The sequence below is a fragment of the Palaemon carinicauda genome, chromosome 45, assembly GCF_036898095.1.
Source record: "Palaemon carinicauda isolate YSFRI2023 chromosome 45, ASM3689809v2, whole genome shotgun sequence".
Classification (NCBI taxonomy): domain Eukaryota; kingdom Metazoa; phylum Arthropoda; class Malacostraca; order Decapoda; family Palaemonidae; genus Palaemon; species Palaemon carinicauda.
This window is the reverse complement of record NC_090769.1, coordinates 729510-737822: the sequence shown is the minus strand read 5'-3', so window position 1 is coordinate 737822 and position 8313 is coordinate 729510. Positions and strand designations below refer to the sequence as shown.

The 8313-nt window shown below is 37.9% G+C and overlaps 1 long non-coding RNA gene across 1 annotated transcript in view; it reads left to right on the top strand.

The window, feature by feature from the left end:
• The first annotated feature begins 3931 nt into the window (after positions 1-3931).
• Positions 3932-8313, top strand: part of LOC137634822 (uncharacterized) — a 31375-nt gene continuing 26993 nt past the window's right edge. The window contains exon 1 of the long non-coding RNA XR_011042579.1: positions 3932-4062. This is a non-coding gene — a long non-coding RNA (uncharacterized lncRNA). The remainder of the gene's footprint in view (positions 4063-8313) is intronic.

Genomic DNA, 8313 nt, shown 5'->3' with positions numbered 1-8313 from the left:
ACCTCTGTTGTCATATGTGTTGTTAAAATATTTAAATATAAACACTTGTTCAACGGTGTCACTTCACTCACGAATGTACTGCGAACGATAACATTAGCAGCTTTACCAATGATACAGTGTTATCAACGATGCCTGGGACTGTTACGGTAATATTACCAGTTACACAATATATAAAAATTACAAAAAGGGTACAGAACATAACAAACCCACCTAACCTAACCTAGGGGTTCCCAGGTCACAAAACTCTCGTATATACTAGGAATGTTAAAATAAGGAACGTTACCAATTATACACTGTTAACAACGTTACAAAGGCATTGCTAACGGTAGCAATGCTACGGTAATATTATCATGTGTATTTTAATGAATTGTTCCTATACACTTTACACTATATAAAAAGGTACAAAAAGGGTACAGAACCTAACACACCCACCTAACCTAACCTAGAAGTTAACAGGTCACAAAACACATATAATGACTTTTGTTGAATGACTTACCGTTATGAAGGGGACGTCGAAACGTGCGGGACACGGGAGGGTGAGACTGATGGCTTAACTTTAAATAATATCTCCCATGGGGGTAGGCGACTTTTTCCTAAAAATGTACCTTTATAAGAAGTAACGGTATAACGACACCGACGTTTCTTTTTGGTTTTAGGTATCTTGGTTTCGGTATTACAATAAAACACGTAAGATAAGAGGAAACGGCACTTGGGACACTGTAAACGGTGAGGAATTACATCGTGTACTTTAAGGAAATTATCAACATTGGATGAAGAATCATAAAAATCACCATGGAATTTAGGAAATGCTTTTAGGTATGGAATACTGCAGCCGTTACAAGTTTCTATAACTTCCTCCATGGCAAAATACGAAAAAATAAATCTCACTTGAAATGACGTACACCTTACAAGGACAAAGGTTTCCAGCGAAAAGGATTTGGTGGAAGGGGTATGAATAGACCATTTAAAGAGTTAAAGGAAGGGGGTAGGGAAATATTAACTGACAACCCCCTTGTGTAAAATTTGAATACGTATAAGATCGTGACTGGTTAATGGGAAAACAACGGAGTCTACTGGGTAAACATGAATGAACTGGATAGGGAAACTTGTATAGAGCAAGTATTTATGTGAAATCTGGGCTGTGACAAAGAAATAACAAAAGGAATAAAACCAATATAGGAAGATAAAATGCGATGTATGATAAATAATATTGAATGGGAATATAAAATGAGTTGATTTTATAAGGTTTAGGATAATAAAACGAGTAATTCTAGGGTCAAAAGTAATATGTATACGGGGATATTACATAAGTAATCGTGTAATAGACTTGAACAGAGCTGGTAGAGAGACGGAGAGTTACATTTCACGGTTAGGGAAGAAGAAATCCTATTGGTGGGGGAAAAGTTTCTACGTAGGGAGGCGGGGTTTTTGCGCAGAAGATCGAAAACTGGTATGTACGAATGTACGTACGTGAGTGTGCTAATGTTAGCATGGAATGCTAACATTTGTTCTACATCAGGCATTGGCAGCACTGGTTACTGTATTTTTTCAACGACGCCCCAAAGTTTATAGTTATACTGTTTTGTCTTTTCCTCCGGTTATTATAAATCCAAGAAGGTAATGTATAGAGAAGAAAATGCTTGTTTTACAGCTATACATCATTTCCCCAGTATGTTTTCCCCACCCAAAACCCCGAGTTCCCACTGGGGGTCCCCCATTACTGTAGGACATAGATATATATATATATATATATATATATATATATATATATATATATATATATATATATATATATATATATTTCTGAAACTATTCATTTGTGACGAGAACGAGTGTCATTTTCAAAGAGAGCGTAATTTTTTCTATAAGAAAAAGTAGTTTTGTTACTGTTATATTGCCCTGTAATATGCATGATCTCTGTCTCTCTCGAGTTGATCACCAATCCAATCTTTCTCCCCTCCATTACTAACCTATCAATCATTTCCTGTATTTCAACCATTGTAGAAACAATTAGAACTATATCATCTGCGTATTCAAGATCACATAATCTCTGATCCCCTTTCCAGTGAATGCCATTATTCATTCCTTACATTACCTTGTTCATAACATAGTCAATCACCATGATAAACAACAGATGGGATAGTATTCCACCCTGTAGTACTCCAGTCTTGACCTCAAATGTATCTGTAAGACTACCATCAAGTTCCACTTATGCATAACCATTATCAGGTTTACACACTTTTCTGGTATCCCATAGTGCCTCATATATTTTTTAGCATACTACGTGAAATGCTATCAAATGCTTTCTCAAAATCCACTGAGCATAATTACGAAAATAAAATTACAAAATACTCTCTCTTGTTTATGTTGTAGTTACCTAACCTCACTTAGCCTGCCCCTATCATACCCATTCTTACCTTACATACCCTTTTCTTAACTACCTTACCTTGCTTAACCTCACTTTACCTAACCTTACTTTACTTAACCTCACTTTACCTACCCTTACTTTATCTAACCTCACTTTACCTTACCTATCCTTACCTTACCTATCCTTACCTTATCTTATCCTACCTTACCTCATCTAACCTTAATGACTCTCACATTACCTACCCTTACCTTTCATACCCATAATTTATCTAATCTTACCTTTCCTAACCATACTTTACCCACACATAATTTACATATACAGTACATACTTTGCCTGTCCTGACCTTACCTACTCTTACCTTGCCTGCCTTCACCTTGCCTACTCTCTTACCTACTCATACTTTACCTGCTCTTACCTTATCCTTACCCTACCCAAACTTAACCTTACCCTACCCTTGCTTACCCTACCCTTGCTTACCCTACCCTTACCTTACCCTACCTTACACCCTTACCTTAGCTATCCTATCCTTACCGTACATCACCTAACCTTAACTTAGCTAACCCACCCTTACCCTACCCTAGCCTACCTTACCCTACCCTAGCCTACCTTACCCTACCCTAGCCTACCTTACCCTACCCTTCACTAACCTTACCCTACCCTACCCTAACCTTACCCTACCCTACTCTACCCTACCCTACCCTACCCTACCCTACCCTACCCTACCCTACCCTACCCTACCCTTACATTACCCTTCCCTACCCTTACATTACCCTACCCTACCCTACCCTACCCTTACATTACCCTACCCTACCCTACCCTACCCTACCTTACTTTACCTTACCTTACCTTACCTTACATTACCTTACCTTTACTTAACTAACTCTTACTATACGTCATACCTGTGCTTACCTACTCTTACCATACCTATCCTTACTATACCTACCTTTAGTTACCCTTATCTATGCTACCCTACCCTACCCTTCCCTACCCTACCCTACCCTACCCTGACAACATAACATAAACCTTACCTTACCTTAGCTTACCTTGCCTACCCTACCCTACCCTACCCTACCCTACATTGTCATATTTGAGCTTTTACTTAGTGCAGTAAATATAGAATAGAAGGGTAAATATATGATACTTTAATTTATAGCCAAATACATGAACCAAATATTTTTCCTACTTGCTATCTAAGCGCCTTTTCTTGTGGCTGCCATTAGCATTTCAGTGAATAAATCAAAGGTCAGGAGTAAAAATACAATTGAGGAAGACCCTTGTCTGGTGTGTAGATGTATGGTGGCATAGAGCAGGAGACCAAATACTTCTTAATGATCCCACATGGGGATTTAATTTATACATTAAATTAAGCTGGAGTGGGTAATTGGTTATGATTAGATATGGTGGGAGATATGTTCTCTGTTTAGGAGTAAAAGAGTCATGTTTTAATCCCCTCTATATATGTTCATTCACCAGGTAAAAAGTATCTTTAATGTCAATTTTATACCATTTTTTTTTATATTTGACTGTTACATTTATACAAATATATTAATTCAACAGAACAAGAAGCACGGGCAGCTCCACAACTTCATGCTAGAAGCAACTGCATTATACCTTCACCTGATAGTAGAAAATGGACTCCAATAAATAGTCCCGTAGCTACTGAAAGACATCAGGCTTCGACCTCTTAATTTTTGGTAAGGAGAAATTGCTATTTGTTACATGGGCCAATGTTTTTATTATAAGTTTGCATGTGAAACAGTTTTAGGATCAGACAAGCTATTCCAGGCATTTGAAACCCATTGGTAAGTAAAGAGAAAGACCTAGAGTCATAGCTTGGGTAATGTGTGTGTGGTTATGTTTGCTAAAGTCCCTGTGTTCCACCTAATACAAACTCTCTTGATCTTTACCATGGATATAATACTTTGGGCAAAGCTGAAACTAGTATAACAGTCTGCCGCTAATTAGCGGGGTATAGTGGGTTATATGACGTCACTTTTGCTTTTGGCTCTGTAGAGTGAAGTGTGCTGCATGTCTCTCCCCTTGTCAGCTCTTTACATAAAATTGTCTATTTACATCAATGGTTATTTACTTTTTCAGGGTGTATTCAGTCATCCTTCCAGTGAGAGCAGTTCAGTAGATGACAGGAGAAGTACTCCCAACTTCTTACTTCGGTGTCTCATTCCCTCCGCGTTTTCTCTGCTTGTTAGTTCTCTTCCGATGGACGAATGGGTAAGACTGGTGATCGACTGAACCCTGGACAACTCTAAGGTGCAGAAACTGTCACTTCCCCTTTACTGGGGAACTCTCTCTCTCGTTGCCGCATGCGCAACTCTCCTTCTTTATGGCTTTTGGGTCTCCCCTTTAACCCTGGATAGGTACGCTCCTCGGACACCCCTTTAAGGGTGTACTCGGACGCGAACGACCCCGACGCCAAAAAAAATTCTTGAAAAATCAGTTTTTGCAGTAACCTCCTTTTTTCTTTTGCCAAAAAAAACTTCAAGGAATGCTTAAAACAACTGTAAAGATGAATACTACTCATCTGCAGAAAAACTATTTATTATAAATATTTTAAAAAATTAAGTAGAAAAAAAAAAGACCTGACATAAAAATTCATAAAAAAAAAGTTTATACATATATACACAAATCCTTTTAGGAATTGATTCTTGAATGTTTAGGACACATCTTGATGTATTTTGGATGAAGTCAGACCCATGGAGGTGAAGATCTGAAATGAGAAAAAAAGAGTAACTTTTTTTGGCCAAAAAAATTTGTCCAAATTTCATGAATTTTTTTGGGTACCCAAATGAAATAGGAAGTGGCTAATTTTTTTAGGGAATAAACATATGTTATCCTAAAATAGAAATATGTAAAAAAATCTTCATTATTTTGTAAATTACATTTATATCAGGGGCCATATCTAAAGGTAATTTTTTGAGTACTTAGAAATTTCGTAAAAAAATACATATATTTAATATATAATATGATATTTATGCAGGTAAAAATATACCAAAATATCACAAATTCTATAGGGAACAAGAATATACAGTATATAGATAGGGCAGCTTACGCTTCGGATATGTCCACAAAATGGCCGCCAACCACACTGACTCAGACTCCCTAATCTGCCACTTGAAATGTAGGAAGGGTATGTCAATTTCAAGGTGTTATTTACTAATCTAATTATTATTGGATATGCATAAAAATTGTATGGTGGGTTGCTGGATAATTGTCGATTATTTTACGACTATAAAATTGAAATTCTGACCCAAAAAGAATTTTTTGAAGGGAAATAAAATCGAAAAAAAAAAAATGTAAAACAATATAATATTTTAGCTAAAAAAATTTGATGATATTCAATCAAAAAAAAAGTAAACAAAATTTTCCGACAAATAAACATCTAGAGGAATCATTACTCTGTGATAGTTCCTTAGTACGTAGTAATTTTGAAAGACTTGGGAAAAAACGAAAAAATGGCAATCACCGGAAAATCGAACACATACCTATATATACGCCATATCTGGCTAAAAAAAAGATAGGCATGGGTAGCCAGATCATCTAGAAACACTTTCCAACACTATAAAAATATAAGTTTTGCGACACTACTTGCCAATTCCTTACGGTAACATGACTAAGCGAAAAAATGCAAAACAAATAAAAAGGGGCACTCGTGGAAAAATGGCTAACATTCTAATATACGGCATTTCAGAAAAAAAAAATTTCAGCCACGTGCTAGGCAAACCATCAAGGCACATTTTCCGACAAATAAACATATAAATGAATCATTACTCTGTGATAGTTCCTTAGTACGTAGTAATTTTGAAAGAAATGGGAAAAAACGAAAAAATGGCAATCACAGGAAAATCGAACACATACTTATATATACGCCATATCTGGCTAAAAAAAAAATAGGCATGGGTAGCCAGATTATCTAGAAACACTTTCCAACACTATAAAAATATAAGTTTTGCGACACTACTTGCCAATTCCTTACGGTAACATGACTAAGCAAAAAAATGCAAAACAAATAAAAAGGGGCACTCGCGGAAAAATGCCCAACATTCTAATATACGGCATCTCAGATAAAAAAAAAGACATGCACGTGTTAGCCCAACCATCAAGGCACACTTTCTAACACATAAACATGAAAAAAAAATCAATAATATACGGCAATTCCTTACTACGTAGTAAATTTTTACAAAAATTGAAAAAAACAGAAATTGGCAACCGCAGTTAAATACCCAATATACCAATAACTACGTCGTATCTGACAAAAACAAAATCACGCATGGGTAGCCAGATCATCTAGACACACTTTCCAACACTAAAAAAGCAAAAGTTTTACGACACTATTTCGCAATATCTTACGGAAAAATGACTTTGAAAAAAAATGAAAAAGGGGTACTCGCGGTAAAATGCCCGACATTCTAATATACGGCATCTCAGATAAAAAAAAAGACATGCACGTGTTAGTCCAACCATCAAGGCACACTTTCTAACACATAAACATGAACAAAAAATGAATAATATACGGCAATTCCTTACTACGTAGTAATTTTTACAAATATTGAAAAAATACAGAAATTGGTAACCGCAGTTAAATACCCAATATACCAATAACTACGTCGTATCTGACAAAAACAAAGTCATGCATGGGTAGCCAGATCATCTAGACACACTTTCCAACACTAAACAAGCAAAAGTTTTACGACACTATTTGGCAATATCTAACGGAAAAATGACTTGGCAAAAAAAATGAAAAAGGGGCACTCGCGGTAAAATGGTCCTCGTGGTGATGAACGACATTTTAACTAAAAAAAAAATCATGCACATGGTAGCCAAACAATCCACCAAGACTTTCCACAACTGATAACCTATACAAGTTGCACCATTCTACGACAATTTCATAATACGTAATAACTTTGATAATTATGCAAACTACCTTAGAAGGGTAAACTCGGTCGCGCTCGACCCCGACGCGTCTCAGAAATCGGGGAAGGAGTACAGCTACAGCAATGCACATCTGGACACTACTAGAGCGTGTAGGGGAGACATCTCCTGCAGGTCGATCACCCACAAATTCAGTCACGGGGGTGAGTCACGTGAGAAAAACCTGTTTTTTTTGACGCTCGGGGTCGCGAACGACCCATCGTACCTATCCAGGGTTAAGGAACAGCCTTTGGAGATGTTACAGTTAAGGGAACAGTCGGAGGGCGCAGCTGCCTTCCCAGGGGTTATTCATGGTCTTCCCATCCAAGATTCTGGGTGACCCTCCAGAGCTTCTTGTGAACTTAGTTTCAGCACCCTTTATATCTGCTCTTCCATTCGTTCATGCAGATCCAATGCATAAACATGAGCAGTTGCAGACTACCAGTCACCACCAGTCAGGTGATCCTTTGGATATGACCCAGAAGCTGACCACTGTCAGACTTCTATACTTGCTGATTACGTGGCGCACCCTCAACCTGAGTTCACTCAATGCGTTGAGGTCTTGCAGCATAAGAAGCATCAGCTTCTCCACCCAGTGTTGTGCACCTTTCTTGTTCACGAGCAAGGCCCTCCTCACCTGTGTGGTCAGCCCTCATCGGGGTTTTGGAAACAAATGCTTGATTCATCAATGTCTCTTTCCAGCTCTTTGGAGTATTTGCTCTTTGGAGCACCTAGATGGTGATTTATGCTGACCGCTTGTGGTTGCCAGCTCTCCCATCGTACCCCTAGTGCACAAAAAGTCTCATGATCTACACCCTTTCAAAATTATTCTTGCAGATGGTGATGCATGTCAGTCAACGCATCTCCCTTTGTGCCCTTAGTGCACAACGAGGTTCGTGAGTGATAACCCTTCAGGGTTATTGCCGCAGATGGCGATGTCTGCCGACCGCTTGTGGTTGGTGCCTCTTCCGGGTCCTGTGAGCTATAACCCTTCAGGGTTATTGCCGCAGATGGTGATG